Source organism: Callospermophilus lateralis, unplaced genomic scaffold, assembly GCF_048772815.1.
Source record: "Callospermophilus lateralis isolate mCalLat2 unplaced genomic scaffold, mCalLat2.hap1 Scaffold_105, whole genome shotgun sequence".
Taxonomy (NCBI): Eukaryota; Metazoa; Chordata; class Mammalia; order Rodentia; family Sciuridae; genus Callospermophilus; species Callospermophilus lateralis.
Genome location: NW_027510702.1, coordinates 2,911,847 through 2,930,910, shown reverse-complemented (window position 1 = coordinate 2,930,910; position 19,064 = coordinate 2,911,847). Strand labels below are relative to the sequence as shown.

Here is a 19,064-nt window from a genome sequence, read left to right as displayed (position 1 = left end):
TAATAAGTGAGAGAACCTGAGTTTTTTAAAAAAAAATTGTTATGAAATAATATCTACCATTCTATAACAAGTCTTCTATTGAGCATCTGGAGCACATTTAAAGAAAGCAAACAGAGAAGAATAAACTTGCCCATCACATAAATTAACCCATTTATGTGTTCTATGAACTCTCTATTTGAGACACCAAAGTTGGGAAATACTAATTACTGTAAGGATGGTCAGAAATTCAGATACTAAATATTCAGACCATTTTTATTTCCCACTAGTTTCAATGATTTCCATTATCTATGATCAGTTCAGTTCTATAGGGACTCTATATATTGAGACCTACGAGCTTAGCAGCTTTTTAGAATATACATGAAGAGGGCTGGGGATGTGGCTCCAGCGGTAGCACGCTCGCCTGGCATGCTTGCGGCCAGGGTTCGATCCTCAGCACCACAAACAAACAAAGATGTTGTGTCCGCCAAAAACTAAAAAATAAATATTAAAATCCTCTCTCTATATATAAAAAAAGAAATATGCATGAAGAGCTTCATTATTTTGTTCTGAACCATAAATCAAAACACACACCTGAAGCCTTGGTTTTATATCTAATGCTACCACAAACACTAATTTTAACCTTTACTTGAGAAACAGAAATTTACAAATGATTAATAGCATCACACCATAAGCACATCATCCCACAGAGTAATCCCTTAAGACATTTAAAAAACATGATGATGCAAGATGGAGACCTGTGTTCTATAATGCCCATATATCATTGCTCAACTTTACTCAAGTTTCTCCAAATTTAGGCAATAAATTTGCAATAAATCCTTCATTATGTGCACTTCTTTTTTAAAACTCTATATTTTCTAATTCTCCTTTACCATAAAAACAAATTTTGACAATGAGAAATGAGCATAGGGGCTAGAGGTGTAGCTTAGTGGTATGGCTCCTGCTCATCATGTGTGAGACCCTAGGTTAAATCCCAGAACCCCCATTCCCTGTCCACGCCCCCCCCTCAAAAAAAGGGGGACCAATATAAACCAATATAAACTTTCAATAGTAGGAGAAATTAAATCAAGACCTGGATATAAAATGGAAAGCCACCATCATTCAAAACTGTGTTTTTAAAAACATTCAATGACATAGCAGATGCTCATGTCAAAAAGACAGGATAACAATATTGTATAGGAAGAACCCATTGCCAATTTGTATATACATGCATAAAAAACAGCCAAGAGAAGTAACAAGCAGGAGGATTAGGGGCAATTTATTTTCATGATACTTCCCTGTGTTTTTAAATGCTTTTTAAACAACAAAACTCCACTGCCTAAGTATACAGATGGCATATTTCTGAAATGTTGGAACTTTAAAGCAGGAACTTTCTCTCCCCTGAGTCACTGCAACCTCCACACTTCAGATTCAAAAAGAGAAAATCTATATGGACAACTCTATCTAGGTCTGATTATAAAACAGAACCATACAAGTTCCAAATTCAATATTGTTTTTAATTTCATCCATGGACTCACTAACCACTCATGTAATATACATTAAAACAGCTGGGCATGGTGGCACATGCCTGTAATTTCAGCTACACAGAAGGCTGAGGCAGGAGGATCAAGTTTGAAGTAAGCCTCAGCAACTTAACAAAAAGACCCTGCCTCAAAATTGGGGGGAAAAAAAGTAAAGGAAAAAAAGGTGGGGGCAGGTGGTAGGGTAAGGATGTAGCTTAGTAATAAAAGCACCCTTGGGTTCAGTTCCAAGTAACAAAAATAGACACATAGCTTTCTGAATATCAGATTGGTCACTTTCTTCTAGGCTAAAATGAAAATTTACTTGAAATCAAGAAAGGAGAAAGGGAAGAAAATCTATAGGATTTAAGCATTACAAATGGTACTAGATTATAATATTAGAACAGGGTTTTGATTACTGGTTTGCCCTCAGAAACCATGTTATTATCTACCTTTCTATAACATAGAAACAACTTTTAAAATTATAGGGCTCACTGCTCTAGTCTTAGAATAACTCAAAGGATTTAAATAAATTATGACTCTCTTTTTTTGCCAGAATCTTGAAATAGGTGGGAAGTTTCTACAATATTGTTTTACTTTAATTAATGAGAACAAAAGTGTTTATCTGAGTAAATTCACAAATACCATTTCTGTATGGAAACAAACATGGCTAGGTAAGAACTACTGAAAAAGGAACCCATTAGCTTCAAAGCTTTTGGGTTTTTTGGTTTTGTTTTGAATTGTGTTACAGAGGATTGAACCAGGAATGGCATATGCTAGGCGAATCTTCTACCACTGAGCTACATTCTCAGCCTTTTTTTAAATTTGATTTTGAGATAGGGCATCATTAAATTGCCCAGGTGGTCCTAAATTTTGTATTCTTTCTCCTTCAGCCTCCCATTAACTGGATTACAGTTTTAAATCCCACCACACACCCTGAAGCTATGCAGTATTTTTAAGTTCCTTCTCCTTTACAAATATAAGCATTCTACATGACCCTTTCCTTGGGAATCTCTGCTGCCAAAAAAGAACAAATAAATTATTTTCCAAGTTATACTTTCATAATATGGGAACCAGGGATGCTTTAAATAGCAAGCAAATGCAAAAGTATAAACCTAACAGTATACAATAATTAACTTCTTGCTGTAAATAAACACCTGTTGTGGAGTAAATACAGATTTCAGGTTTTGACAGTAAAATAACATGTCCTCTATAATCTTACTCATTCTAAAAACAAATGTCTAAGTATGGTTGCTCTCAAAACAGAATAACAACACTGGAGAAAACGGCCAAAAACCAAGGTCTTCTGAACAGTGTCATTCAAATACAACTAAGGCTTTTTTATTCCCCCTAAAAGATAATATACCAACAAGCAGTAAATGAAACAGGTATGTGGCGAGCCCCAAAACTCCCCCTCAGACTGTCTCCAGACAGGAATAAATTGTAAGGGTTGAGAATTTGTTCATAATGCCCTCTGATATGTGAACCCACAGCTTTGCCAGGAGCAAAACCCATCTTGGTGGCAATTTTGGTCCATTTTCTATCCTTGCAAACAACTGCAAATCCACCTTCTTCTGCAACTAACTGTTAAAATAGCAAAAGTTAGAAACACTTATGTGGAAATCATGCCTAGGTAGACTCCAAGAACAAAATGTTCTTGGCTAATGTTATATTTTAAAAATACTTTTCCCAAGTAAAAGAAAAAATGCATGTGCTGTTAATATCAAGCTAGACAATTAAAACATTTTTTTAACAATATGTTCATAAACATTTTGTCCCTCCCAAAATGACTTCTTGCTTCCCCAAAGCAGTCATCTTAAAAGAATCATAATCAAATCTCTACTAAAGCAAAGGCCCTAGGTACTTGGTCCTACTCCGTGACCCTTAAAATCTCCACAAACTAAGGGACAGAAAGCCTGAAATAATGTTTGGTGGAAAGAATGAAGGCTTTAGATTAAAGTGGGACCTGGGGGGCTGGGGTTGTGGCTCAAGTGGTAGTGTGCTCGCCTGGCATGGGTGCGTCCCGGGTTTGATCCTCAGCACCACATACAAAGATGTTGTGTCTGCCGAAAAATAAAATGTAAATAAATTTTTTTTTTTTTTTAAAAAGTGGGACCTGGAATTTAACTATGAGCTCAGCCATTTTAACTGGGTCATTTTTTGTTTGTTTGTTTGTTTAAATCCCCATGAGCTTCAGTTTGTCTGTCTATACTAAAATGGAAAGAAATAGTTTACAGAATTATTGGTGAGTTTAAAAATGACAAAAACGGGTGGCAGCAAAATACACAAGACTTCCAGACCAGACAGATGGAACCTGATTCTTATCACTCAACGGAACTAAAAATCTCACTTTACTTTGATTTTGGTACCAGGAATTGAACTCAGGGGTGTTTTACCACTGAGGCACATCCCTTTTTATTATATTCAATTATTTAGAGACAGGGCCTTGCTGAGTTGCTTAGGGCCTTGCTAAGTTGCTAAGGTTGGCTTTGAACTAACAATCCTCCTGCCTCAGCCTCCCCAGTTGCTGGGATTACAGGAGTGTGCCATTTCACCCAGCTTCACTTTATATATTTTAAACAAGTTTCTTCACAAGGCAAAGAAAACCAAATGCACTGTTCACAATTATATAAATGAGTAAGATGGTCATTAGCCCTTTACCTTATTTAGCTGAAACAAGTCCAAGATCTTCCTCTCCACATGTGGAATTTTTAGAGTACTTCCCTGTAACTCCCAGTACTTTGCAATCTGGTCCAGGAAATTCAATTTTACACGAGTTTGAGCCTAAATGACAAAAAACTGAGCATTAATCTCAGATATTTTGTTTATGTCTTTGTTTACTTATTTTTGGACATGTCTCACTATGTTGCTCAAGATGAGCTTGAATCCCTGGGATCAAGGGATCCTCCCACCTTAGCTTCCTGAATAGCTCAGACCACAGGCACATATGCCTGCTTATAAAATAAACTTACCTAGTTTTATTTTAAAGCTCATGTCTATTACCTGCCTGTGCCACATTTTCATTCTTAGAATATTTAAATGCAAAACTATTTCTGAATTCAAGAGAAATAATCAAAGGATACAAGATAAAGCTGATTAAACAATCATACTTTAATAGAGAAATAGCTGAAAGTAAATAAATGAAGTTGGCTAAAAACTTATATACTAACTCAACAAAACCTTAATTTAGCCCTTATCAGGCAAGGAGTTCTACACTCAATAAACAGTCTTATAACATAAGTTCTTACCCTAAAAGGTGCTTCATTTAAGAGGTACCAGAGTAAACACAATTTCATTTTACAGCTTAAGTTACGTGACAAGTTTTTATATGCCCACCTTGGTCTTTTTACAACAAGATTTCAAAGGCTTGTTGCAAGTAGAAATTTTCTTACTTGCTCAAACACAAATCTAAAACCAGATTTATAATAGTGCTACTATAGCAAATTTTTTTCAATGGTCCTGGGGATTGGATTCTGGGCCTTGTGCATGCTAGATAAACACTGTACTGCTGAGCTACATACATCCCCAGCTCTGATCCTCCTAGCTCAGCCACCCAAGTATCTGGAATTATAAACATGCAACACCAGATGCGGTCTATATGAGTTTTTAAAAAATATATATATTTTTGGTTGTTAGAAGATCTTTATTTTTATTCATTTATTTATACGCGGTGCTGACAATCAAACCCAGTACCTCTCACATGCCAGGCAAATGCTCTACCATTGAGCCACAACCCCAGCCCCCATATCAATTTTTAAAAGTGTCTATAATTTAAAGATAAAAAAGGAAACTTTTTAAACATATTATTATTATACAGTCATTTTTATTTTTACTCTCTTTGCCAAATATAAGCTGGACAGTTTGGGGAGATTTAACTTGAAGCCAGACCAAAATTTGAATCAATATTCAGATATTCTCAATCATACCAAGATTTCAAGTTAGTAATTATCTTCTGTTTTCAGGTTTAATTTGAATTTGAAAATACACTGAAATTATTTACAGTATACACATTTTAATCCTATTATCAATGTCTATAAAATTCTGTTGGATATGTGCTCTGTTTCAGTTAAGGATGTTTAGTTCAAAATTAAAATCAGATTTTAAAACTAACAAAAAACACAAGTCTTATCTACCCTGCTCTTGGTGGCTAGAAACTGAAAAAACATCTGTTCTCTAGAGAATGTTCTGTGTTCCTCACTCTTCCTTAGGAAACTAAAGTGTTATTAAATCTAAGTGACAAAGTTATGCATTTTGAAGAAATTAGGACTATAGAATCTGTTCTACTGTGTAATTCTTTTCAAAACCTAAATTCTAATGATTATCGCCTTAATATAGGATTTACTAACAGACCAAAAAGTGTCTGACAAGTATCATTGCTTTTAGTAAAATTTGTCTGTTTCAATGGCCTTACTGCAAATTGTTTTACCATGATCATCAACTATTGGACATAATTTCTTTCCCTACCAGATTGGTGACAAAGCCTCTTCAAAGTGGACCCCTCAGGAATACGGGAAACAGGAACAATAGTAAAGACATTACCTCCAATTCATTCAGCCTCTGGATCCGTGGAGTAAAATGAATTTTATCAACATCACATGCAAAATGTGGCTGCCAATCCTAGGAGAGAGCAAAAGCTCTTATTAGAAGAATTTATAATTATTTGACATTTAGTAGCAGAATATATACACGAATGAATGATATATCACATATACTCCCCCCCTTCCCTGCTGAGCCCAGCAATATCACTAAGCGCCAGCCTGTGTTGAAAAAACAGGTTTAGGTAAAGAGACTCTAACTTCTTATTTACTACAGAAGTATCTTACTACAAAACAGCTATATCAACACCATAATATATATTTTTATATATTTAAACTTCTAGTCACATTAGCTTTTATTAAAAAGTTGAAGATAAGTTCTTCAATAGGGGGAAGGAGAAACTGACATCCAAAACCAATTTTCACTATCCTTAATATGTCTATTCATATAGATACCTGATCTCTAGAGAATCCTTCTATACTGGGAGAAATGAGATCATGAGGAAAGAATCAAGCAAGAAGAAAAACATATAAATTTACCTATGTGGAGCTAAATACAAACAAAAATCTACAATAAGGTAAGAGCTAAAATATTTTAAAAATGCTTTTTAATGAATTTCATTTGAAATAATAATGAAAAAGTCCAGAGATGGATAGCAGTGATAGTTGCACAACAATGTAAATGTATTCAACCAAAACAATCATAATCATAATTATAGGAACAGGGAAATCAATAAAGTAGATCAAGGAGATCAGGGAAAAAAGAAAAAGTGGCTTTGAAATAGAAAAATAAAATATTGAAAAGATATAATTCAAGGAAGTTCATATCCTTTAACCGAATTTCATACACAGAAATTTATCCTAAGAGAATAATTCAACCAGAGTGAACAAATTTCATGTGTGAAATTAACTGCAGTATTATGTTAGGAAGAAATATTAGGATATTAAAATAACAATGAATAACATACAGCATTTGCAAGTGCCAGATTTATGAAGAATCTCTGATCAATAAGAAAAAATTGGGGGGGAAACTAGGGTGTAGCTCAGTAGTGAGAGAGCATGCTTAGCATGCACAAGGCCCTAGGTTTAATCCCCTGAACCAAATTTTTAAAAAGAAATGGAAAATGACCAATCATCCCAAGATTAGTGTCCAAATTAATTCCAAATAAGAAATAATCAAAGCTTATATTGTTTCTACCTATCTTACTTAGCAAAGACTAAAAATACACATACCATCGATATTAGAAATTTGTGACAAACTGTGCACTCATAATGGTAAGATATTTAGGAAGCTTATTAAGGCATATGCCCTCTGACCCAGAAATTCCCTGACAGCAATTTACAAATATGCATTAGTATTCACAATAACAAGATGTAGACACAGGAAATTCACTGTAGAATTGTTTCAACTTAAAACCAAATATGTGGGCCGGGATTATAACTCAGTGGTAGCATACTTAACTAGCATGTGTGAGGTACTGGGTTCAATTTGCAGTACCACATATAAATGAGTAAAATAAAGGTCCATCAACAACTAAAAATAAACATATAAATTAAAAATTATTTAAAAAAAAAACACACCCAAATACACTAAGATGGGCTTGGTGGTACACACAGCTGTGATCCCAGCTAATTGGGAGGGTGAGATAGAGGAATAACTAGTTCAAAGCCAGCTTGAGCAAAATAAACAGAAAGCACTGGGGACATAGCTCAGCAGTAGACAGCCCCTACGCTCAGTCCTCAGTAAACAAAACAAAAATAAATGACAACAAAGCCCTAATATGTATCAGTGAGGAGTAAGTTAAGCAAATGTTGGTACATCTGTAAATAATAAAACTAATCAGCGGTAATAAATAAAATATCTAGGCATTCAACATTGAAAATAGCTAAGATTCAATGAGTAAACAAAAACAAAACATGAAAAATTGTGTTCACAGTTTTATGTACTTTAAAGACTACCATAACAGGAAGAAGGAAGAAAGGCTTTTTCACCTTTCGAACCTATACTGCAGGAATTTATCACTATAGTTTTTTTGTTTAAAAATAAAAAAAGCCAGGCATGACAGAGCAACTCAGGAGGCTGAGGCAGGAGGATTAAGTTCCAGGATAACAACAGGGCAATTTAATGAGACTGTCAAGAAACTGGGGATGAAGCTCAGTGGTAGAGCACACTGGCATTCAATCCCCAGTGGTACCAGGGATGGGGGTGGGGGGTAACAAAAAATAGAAGTTTAGTTTTGTTTTAGTGATATAAAAGACTTCAGTTGAAATGCCCACCTGCAAGTTCTAACACGTGAGGGTTAGTTGTTTAAGAATACAATGTTTAATGCCATTTCAGTCACACTGCCTTCTCAATAAAGACTATGACATCCCAGCAGCTCAGGAGGCTGAGACAGGAGGATCACAAGTTCAAAGACAGCCCCAGCAACAGTGAGGCGCTAAGCAACAGTTGAGACTCTGCCTCTAAATAGAATACAAAATAGGGCTGGGAATATGATTAAGTGGCCGAGTGCCCCTGAGTTCAATCCCTGGTACCAAATAAATAAATAAATAAAGACTATGGCTAATATTTAAATGGTAGTTATGTTCAAGTTAAAAATACTCCATACTAGGGCTGGGGATGTGGTTCAAGCGGTAGCGCGGTCGCCTGGCATGAGTGCGGCCCGGGTTTGATCTTCAGCACCACATATAAAGATGTTGTGTCCACCAAAAACTAAAAAATAAATATTAAAAATTCTCTCTCTCTTTTTAAAATAATAAAAAAAATAAAAATACTCCATTACTAGTCAAAAATATGAAAGTCTAGGGGCTGGAATTCTATCTTAGTGGTAGAGTGCTTGCCTAGCATGTGTGAGACCCTGGGATGAATCCAAGGCACCACTTAAAACTAAATAAAATAAAGGTGTTGTGTCCATCTTTTTAAAGATGAAAGTTAAAAATACTCCATACTAGTCAAAAAGATGAAAGTCTAGGGGCTGGGGTTCTAGCTTAGTGGTAGAGCACTTGCCTAGCATGTGTGAGACCCTGGGATGAATCTCAGGCACCACTTAAAAGTAAATAAACAAAATAAAGGTGCTGTGTCTATCTTTTTAAAGATGAAAGTCTGCCAGGTGCAGTGGCACACACCTATAATCCCAACAGCTCAGTAGGCTGAGGCAGAAGGATGGCAAGTTTGAGGACAGACTCAGCAACTCAGTGAGACCTTGTCTCTAAATAAATACAAAATAGGGCTGGGGAGGTGGCTCAATGGTTGAAAGTCCCTGGGTTCTCTCCCTGTATCACATATACGAACAAGTGATCAAATATTTAGTTTTATCATACCATCCAAAAGGATTTGAAGGTGATATAAATTATTCCCTGACTGATCAGATAGATAATAAGCCTTCTAATCCCTAAACATAAACACATGATATAGAAATTTCATGTCCTGATAAGCCTGAAAAACTTTGAAAAATTAAAGTATATCTTTATATTTCTATAAGTAATTTATGCTTATTTTAGCCTGTAGCCTCAAATAAAATGAATACTAAAAGTGACACATCAAGAGTCCCTTCAATTATATTTTATAATGACACATCAATTAAAATTTATAATTAAAGGTTTCAAAAATCATTTTTTTTCATTTTAAAATATCTACTCAAATGTTTGCCTCCTCTTTCAGTTGCAAATTAGAGGAAAAAAGATAAATGCCATTCCTTTTGGGACTTTCATTTTCAGTAACAAAGGTGTACTTCAATAAAAAAAAAAAAAAAGAACTGCATGGTGCGGTGGCATGTGCCTGTAATCCCAGAGGCTCAGGAGGCTAAGGCAGGAGGACCACAAAGCCAGCCTCATCAACTAGAGGTCCTAAGCAACTTAGTGAGACTCTGTCTCTAAATAAGATACAAACTAGGGCTGGGGATGTAGCTCAGTGGATGAGTGCCAGAGTTCAATCCCCAGTGTTAAAAAAACAACAACACAAGAACTGCACATTATTTGAATGCTCACTATCATGGGGAACCCAAGAGAGCCTTGGCAAAGTCTGGCCTCATTGGGTCATGTGTTTTAAATAAGGATGGGAAAGCCATTAAGAAAGAAAGATAAGAAACCATTATAAAAAGGCTCTAATAAGTAAAAATTAGGGGAAATGATTTTCAGATTAAGAAGTCAAATAATAAGATCTCCACTTACAAACATTTTGAAATTTTCTATCTCAACACTTAATCTAAAAGGAAAATATCATGTAACCTAATCAATAAAGTGATTAAAGGCTGGGAATGCAGCTCAGCGGTAGTGGGCTTCCCTACCATGAATGAAGCTGTGGGATTCATCCATGGCAATACAGAAAAAAGATTTTTAAAAAATTTTAGCCAGGCATGGTGACGCAATATGCCTGTAATTACAGCAACTGGGGAGGCTGAGACAGGAGGATCACAAGTTCAAGGACAGCCTCAGCAACTCAGTGAGGCCATAAGCAATTTAGCAAGAATTCAATCTCAAAAAATAATAATGGTTGGGGGGGTATATCATTGGTGAAGTGCCCCTGGGTTCAATTCCCTGTACACCCAAAAACAAAAAGTGTCATTTTTTATTTTTTTAATTGTTGTACACAATACTTTAATTTTGTTAATTTTTATGTGGTGCTGAGAATTGAACCCAGAGCCTTGAACATGCTAGGCAAGCCCGCAACCCCAGCCCAATAATAAACCATTTTTCTTACAGAAAAACAATATTTTCAGTCCATAAAGTAATAAGAAATCATAGATTACAAGCGGTTCTAAATAAATTCCCTGCTGAGATTTAATTTCCTTCATTTTTAAAACTTTAAAATATAGTTTTAACTTTCAAAATAAAAACTACAAGAACTATATTATTTAACACTTTCCTGTTTTCATATATGTATACACGACCAATGTAACTCCAAATCATGTACAACCACAAGAATGGAAAGGTAGGCCAGGCACAGTGGCGCACAGCTATAATCCCAGCTGCTTGGGAGCTGAGACAGGACAATTGCAAGTTCAAAGCCAGCCTCAGCGACAGCAAGGCACTAATTAATCAGTGAGACAGACCCTGTCTCTAAATAAAATACAAAAATACTTCTGGGAATGGACACAGTGGTTGAGTGCCCCTGAGTTCAATCCCCAGTACAAAAAAAGAAAAGGAATGGTACATAATGGTAGGATTCATTGCTAACACATATGTTCATATATCATTCCCCAGGATCTCCTCTTAACCTTCTCCTCCCTCTCACTGGTCCCTTTATTTTACTCTACTGATATCCCTTCCTTTTTCATGAGACCCCTTCCCCCAACCTTTCTTTTCCTTTCTCCTCTCTAGCTTCCACATGAGTGAAAACATACTGACCCTCCAACATTCTGAGTTTGGCTTACTTTGCTTAATATAGTGTTCTCAAGTTCCATCCATTTTCCCGAAAATGACACAATTTCATTCCACTTTATCACTGAATAAAACTCCCATTATGTTTACACCACATTTTCTGTATCTATTCATCCACTGAGAGACACCTAGACTACGGTTCCATAGTTTGGTTATTGTGAATGGTGCTTCTATAAACATGAGCATGCGTGTATCAGTACAGTTTTCAGACTTTAATTCTTTAAGATAAATAGGAGTGGTCTAGCAGGGTCATATGATGGTTTCTCCATGCTAATTTCCATAGTGGTTGTGCTAATTTACAATCCCACCAAAAGTTTAAAAGTGTTACTTTTTCCTCCCATCCTCTCCAGCTTGTATTATTACTTGTATTTTCTTTCCCTTTTTTTTTTTTTGGTGTGTGTGTGTGGGGGTAATTAAACCCAGGTGGGCTCCAAGACTGAGCTACCTCACCAATCCTTTTTGTTTTTTTGAGACAGGATCTCTCCAAGTTGCTTAGAGCTTCACTAAATTGCTGAGGTAGCCTTGCACTTGATCCTCCTACTTCAACCTCCCAAATCACAGCTGTATTGTTGTGTTTTGATTTGCATTTCCCTAATTGCTAAAGATGCTAAGCATTTTTTTCCATATATTTGTTGGTCATTTGTATGCTTCTTTTGAGAAGTATCTGGTTTAATTCTTTTGAGAAGTATCTGCTTAACTCATTTATTAATTGGATTAATTTTGGGGCCTGGGGTGTTAATTTTAAATTGAGTTGTTTAAATTCTCTTTTCACCACTTTTAACAAAACTTGATAATTGGGCTGGGTTTTTAGCCAGTTAGGCCCTGGGTTCAATCTTCAGAACAATAAAAAGTACATATATATGCATATGTATATATAAACTTGGCAATTACAGGTCCTCAAAACCAGAAGAAAATATAAAATGGCTCTCAGAGATCTTTTTTCATCAAACCTCAAAGAAACAGTTTCCTGTCAGGTCACTTTATAGGAACTAGCCAAGTATCATGTTGTTCATATACAGTAGAGTAAGGAAGCTAACTAGACCACATAGATACCTTACCATTCCCAAATTTACTCATCAGAAGTCTCCCAAAATCACCTACTGAAATGATTCATACAGATTTTGGCATATCCTCGAAAGTCTTTTTTTTTTTTAGAGAGAATTTTAATATTTATTTATTAGCTTTTGGCAGACACAAGATCTTTGTTTGTAAGTGGTGCTGAGGATCAAACCTGGGCCGCAAGCATGCCAGTCGAGCGTGCTACCGCTTGAGCCACATCCCCAGCCCCTCCTTGAAAGTCTTAACAGGCCTATAATGAAAATATCTTTTTTAAAATTCACGAAGAAGGATTCTAAAAAAGCTAACTGAATCCCTAGAACAAATCACCTTCTACCCAAATGGACTGATAATCATGATGTGGGCTAATCATGACAAGTTAACAGAAAACTAATATTTCTTTTCGGTCACTCATAGTTATGATATGTAAATCACTGGATGGGACCAGAAGAAACTTTAGATTCTTTTTCCCTACTGTTACCAATACAGGCACACATTATTTATTTTGGAATGCTAACACCAAGTCAGATTGTGACCAAATAGTCAGATTGTGACCAAATAGCTGTAACACCACAGCTTTTCTCTCAAGGAAGTTATTATTTATTTATTTTTTATTTATTTATTTTTTTAAAAGAGCAGCCAAGACCTTGTCTTTCTTTCTTTTTTTTAATATTTATTTTTTTAGTTATCGGCGGACACAACATTTTTGTTTGTACATGGTGCTGAGAATCCAACCCGGGCTGGTCGCATGCCAGACGAACACGCTACCACTTGAGCCACATCCCCAGCCCCAGAAGTTATAATTTAATAAGTAGTTTTGGTTCAGTTTTCTTCCATACTTAAGATCCCAGTAAGGAAAAACAATGTCTGGCAGAAAATTGAAGTTATCAAGGTTATTAAAGACCTGTTAATTTACCATCTTAAGTGGATGTGCATCATCTTAAATGTTTGTGTCTCAATACATCCTTTATTCTTTCAAATGGGCATCTATCCTTGAAGCCTGGTCACTGTCTTAATGTGTTTATGCTGCTAAAACAAAATCCTGGAGACTGGGTAACTTGTAAATAATAGAACTTTATTTTTCACAGTTCTTGGTAGGTTTTGATATTTGGTGAGGGTTAGGTCTCTGTTTCCAAGATGGTGTTTTGAATGCTGTGTTCTACTTGGGTGGAAGGTTTGTAAAAGGGTCTGGGCTAGTTCCTCCAACCCTTTTATAAGATTTCTAATCCTATTATAAGTACTCTGCCATTGTGATTTAATCACTTCCCAAAGGGTCCTACCCCTTAATACTATCACTTTGGTGATTAAATTTTAACACATGAGTTTTGGGAGGGGCACAGACAATGAAACCATAGCAATCAGAATCTATTAATATTTTGAATGGACTAGCAGTTTAAACCTTGTTAAACATTTAACAGTAGTGGGGTGAGCTAAGCAATTTCCAAGCTAATTTCAGTTCAGGTTTAAGTTTAGTCTTTGACTTTAAATATGACTATTAGGGATCATATGTGGGGTTTAAGAATGTTTCCACTTTGAATGTTAGGCTTAAAGTTAATGAATCTTAATTGTAGGAGGGCTAAGTATTTGCTGTTAAATATTTGCATCTATTAAAATAGATTACCATTTAACTTCCTTTTTTGAATACAATTACAAATGTATGTTTAGTTGAGACATCAACACAACAACAAAGTTTTTGTGTTCTTTTTCTACCTTTTCTGAGGCTCAAGATGATTTTTAGTCTTTCTACTATCCCTTTCCTGACCCTGGCTTTGAATCTCTTTAAAAGTGATTAGTTCATAAAAGACCAAAGGTAGAGCTTGTGTTTACAGTCTAATGAGACCTTAAAAGTAGGGTGTGGGATGTTTGACTTTTCCTGCCTTTGGTGTCCAGGTAGGTTTGGGTGTTGCTTAGGGAAGGATGTGGGGGCAGAGTTCAACCTGAACCCCATTCCTCATGAGAACAAATCATTTTTAGCTTGTAGGTGAATTCTAAAAAAGCAAACACAGCCAGGAGTTTATGAAGGAAGGGTTATGAATTGTTGCCTGATAAGAACTATCACAAAAGGCTCTGCTAGAACCATTAACTTGCACAGAGGCCACCAAAAAACTCATGCAAAAAGTACTTCCACAAGGTCATCTGCCCAGCAACCGTCTGTTCAAACTTGAATTGTTGCCACACTTGTTATTAACCCTTGTGACTAAGGATTATTGTTTTGAAATATATGAGGTAATCCTCTTCATTTTTGTCTTTAAAAACTTCCCCTGGCATCAGTGTCTTTGAATAGGCCCATTATTTCCTACGACAGGCATAGTCCCCTTGCAATACTCTGCCATTTCCAAATAAATATTAGTATTTTAGAGTCACCTGTGTTTTATTTAGGTAGATAGTTCCATAAATAGGGGGCAAATTCTGGTTGCAAAGTGAAAGACATTAAAATGATTCAGATGCATTTGGGAAGAAGATATAATAATATCTGCCAATCCATTATCTCATACTGCTTTGAAATCTATTTTCCCTCCATTTGAATCTAGGCTTACTGTCTTTGGCCGATAGAATGTGATGGGAATGACACCTTGTAATTCTTTTTTTTTTCTTTTTTTTTAAAGAGAGAGTGAGAGAGGGAGAGAGAGAGAGAGAGAGAGAGAGAATTTTAATATTTATTTTTTAGTATTTGGCGGACACAACATCTCTGTTTGTATGTGGTGCTGAGGATCGAACCCGGGCCGCACGCTTGGCAGGCGAGCGCGCTACTGCTTGAGCCACATCCCCAGCCCCACCTTGTAATTCTAGACACAGGTCTTATATTCAGCTTTTAACTTCTCTGAGTCCTCACCTATCCTACTGGATAAAGAACATGGAGATGGGTAGAGGTCCAGCCAGCCATCCCCCTGCTGTTCCAGCCATTCAAGCTGAGACACCACATATGTGAATGGATTCCATTCATCAGCTAGCTGTGCACTCCAACTGACCCTGATCACTAGCTGATAACCCAGATGAATCCAGCCAAATGCTCAATCCCAGAAAATACCACAAGGAACAGAGGAAATACCCAGTCAAGCACACCTACCCCTTATTTCCTGACCTATAAAATCTTAGGCAAATAAAACTGTTCTGGATTTAAGCCATTAAATATTGGGATAGATAGTTGAGTAACAAAAGATAACAAAAACAAACCTGACACTAATTAAATTTCTTAATGATCAATTATAGAATGCCTACACTTGAGGTGATCTATGACCTGTTTACCTTCAATAAGTTACTTTAAGGAAAACCATGCTGAAGTCTGGAATATTCAAGTGATATGCTTCTAATTTTAAACATTGGTCTTTTGATAATTTATAGTTTGATATTAATTTAAAGCAAATCTAATACAGTTAATACAAAGTAGCATATGTAAAGTTCACAATTATCTACAAGTTTATCATGAATTCAGGTTTATAATTATTAAAATTAGCCATTTGATCATCACATAAAAAAAGCAATTACATTGTTCTGTGGAATGTAGTATTCATGTCTCTAAAACATATTTTCCAAATAACAGGAAAATATATTTAACACATAGCCAATTGAATTGAAAGAATTGTTGCCAAGGTGGGTATAAAATTATGCCATATGAAACTATTTATAAGTGTGTGATATAGCTGATTTTTAATTTAATCATAGCTTATTTGAGGTTGGTCTAAGGTTTTCTTGATGTTTTCTCTTCAAGTCAGGAAAAAATGAAACTAACTACTTAAATGGTAACACAAATTGATGTTAATAAATTAGTACATTCATAAAAGGACTCCCAGTTTTACTGCTAAAAGCACTCCATTATTTGCAGCATTATGTAGTTTAAAAGGCACCCTGATAAGTGCCTGTATTCAAATCCTTTCCTGTGCCCTTTGTGTTCTTATCTTCCCTGGGCCAGCAGACAATACTGCTTTTCACTAACCTTTGGCACTCCACCATCAGCAATAAACTGAGAGCTCCTTCCTAGTCCCTGAGCTTCCTTAATTAGCATCACCTGTGTACTTTCCATTTGGAGCAACCCCATCAGCAGTGCACACCTGCTTTGGAGCCTGCAGGTAGAACAAGACTCAGTGTCTCTGGGCTCTGGGGAGTCCATCTGCTTGCCCTAAAGCCATAACTGAATACCTATCATCCTCAACAAGCTTACAGTAGCCTCTAATCTGGGTAATTGTGCCACCATAATGTCAAAGTGAAATGATAAACAAGAAACTAAACAGACCCACATAGAGTGGCCCAACAAAGAATGTAAAACGATTCCTTCTTTTTCAAAATAAAAGATATTTATCTTTACAAAAAAAGTAAAGTATTTTTCTGCCCATTTCAAGATGAAACATTTCATGTTTAGATTTGCTCTAAGGCTTTGATCTGTTTTGAGTTTATTTTGTGAAGGCTAAGATACAAGAATGTAGTCTCAATATTTTACACACAGGTAACCAGTTTTCCCAGCATCATTTTGTTAAAAAGTCTCTTTTCTCCAGTGTATGTTTCTAGTACCTTTTTTAAGGATCAGACCCTATCTGTGGATTTCTCTGTGTTCTGTTCTGTACCATTGGTCTATATGTCTGACTTTATGTCAGTATGATGCAGTTTTTGTTAATACAGCTCTGTTGTATTATTTGAAGTCAGATATCATGATGCCTCCAGCACAACTTTTTGGCTTAGAATTGCTTTGGCTATTCTGAGTCATTTATTCTTCCAAATTAATTTTATGACTTTTTTTTTTAGTTCTGTAAAGAATGCCATTTGTATTTTGAACATTGACTCTGTACATTGAATTTGTACATTGCTTTAAGGAGACTGGCCCTGTAAAAAAATACTAACTCTGCCTATCCATGAACATGGAGGTCTTGGAAGTCTTTTCATTTTCTTGTGTCTTCTTCAATTTCTTTCTTTAGTGTTCTACAGCTTTCATTGTGGAGGTCTTTCACCTATTTGATCAGGTACTTTTTCTTTGAGTGTATTGTGAAAGGGATTTTTTTTTACTACTTTCTTAGCAGATTCATTATTTGTTTATAGGAAAGCTACTGATTTTTGTATATTAATTGTGTAAACTTCTCCTTTGCTAAATTTGTTTATTAGTTCAAGTAATCTTCTGTGGATATTTATGGATCTTTTAAGTATAGAATCACATCAGCTGTAAACTTTGATATTTGATTTCTTCTTTTCCTATGTTAATCCCTTTTATTTCCTTCTCTTGCCTAATCACTCTGACTAGAATTTCAAGTACTATATTGAACAGGTGACAGTAGACATAATTGTATTGTTCTGGATATTAAAGGAAATACTTTCATCTTTCCCCCATTCACTATGGCTTTGCTTTGGGTTTGTCATATACAATTTTTATGATTTTAGATAATTTTTTCTCTCCCTACTTTCTTCAGTGTTTTTGTTATAAATGGATAGTGATTTTTTTGCTTTCTCTGCATTTTTGAGATGACTACAGGATTTTTTCCCTTCATTCTATTTATATGGTGAATTACATTTATTAATTTGCATATTTTAAACCATTGTTGCATACCTGGGATAAAACTATCTGGGTTACAATGTGCAATCATCTTACCATATGTGTTGAATATGATTTGCTAATAGCCTATTAGGCACTTTGTATCTAAGTTGATCAGGAATATTGTTCTATAGCTTTCTTTCTTTGATGTGTCCTTATCTGGTTTCAGTTTGAGGGCAACACTGGTTTCATGGAATGAATTTGAAAGTGTTTCATCACTTTCTATTTCATGTAATAATTTGAGGAGCATTTGCATGAGTCTTTCTTTAAATATCTAGTAGAGGCTATTTTCTTATTGAAGAGTTAGTACTTTTATCACAAATATTATTTTCTTAATAATTATTTTTCAAATTAAGAAGTGATTATTTTTTATTAGAGAAGCTAAATAGCCTCACTTTGAAGACTTATTTTTTCTTTAATATAAATAATATGCTGACTCTTCATTATAGTTGCTGTGAAATAGTCTAAACCATAACAGTATGCTATATGTAAGTCAACAATGCAAAAAATAAAATATAATACAAGAAATAAAAATACAATGTTTTAAATTTGGATGGTATGTTGTTGTATGGACAATAAAACATTAAAGGAAACATTTTAATTGAATGTTAAATACTGGGAAGAGACTCTATCAATGTTACATCTGGTTGTTGTATATGAGAGATAAATATTTAACACAAATTAAGCTAGCATTTTTGAAACAAATATTTACCTTTTATTTTAGGTGACCACACTCCACATACATTTTGTACTATAGTTACTGACTGTTTATGCAAAATGCAACAAACACAGTAGTAATAAAGCATGAATGTTGGAAAGAAAGTAAGCTTTCTTTGTATAGGAAAAAGTGTGTGTGTGTGTGTGTGTGTGTGTACACACACACACACATATATATGACATTAAAGTAAATACATACATGATTTGTAGCAGAGCAAGATAATCTTACTATTTATGAATGAAAATTTTACCAAGACAAACCAAAGGCACGAAAAGGTAGGCATGGTAACTTTATTTTAAACTATTTATTGGCTTCAGCTGCTATGTTTTTGATGCAACCAGTTTGTTTCTTCTACTCTATTGGCC

General features: G+C 35.2%; 1 pseudogene; it reads right to left on the bottom strand.

Moving 5' to 3' along the window:
* LOC143640005 (lysine-specific demethylase 5B-like) overlaps nucleotides 1-16,502 on the bottom strand; it is a 62,634-nt pseudogene extending 46,132 nt beyond the window's left edge.
* Nucleotides 16,503-19,064: the final 2,562 nt, after the last annotated feature.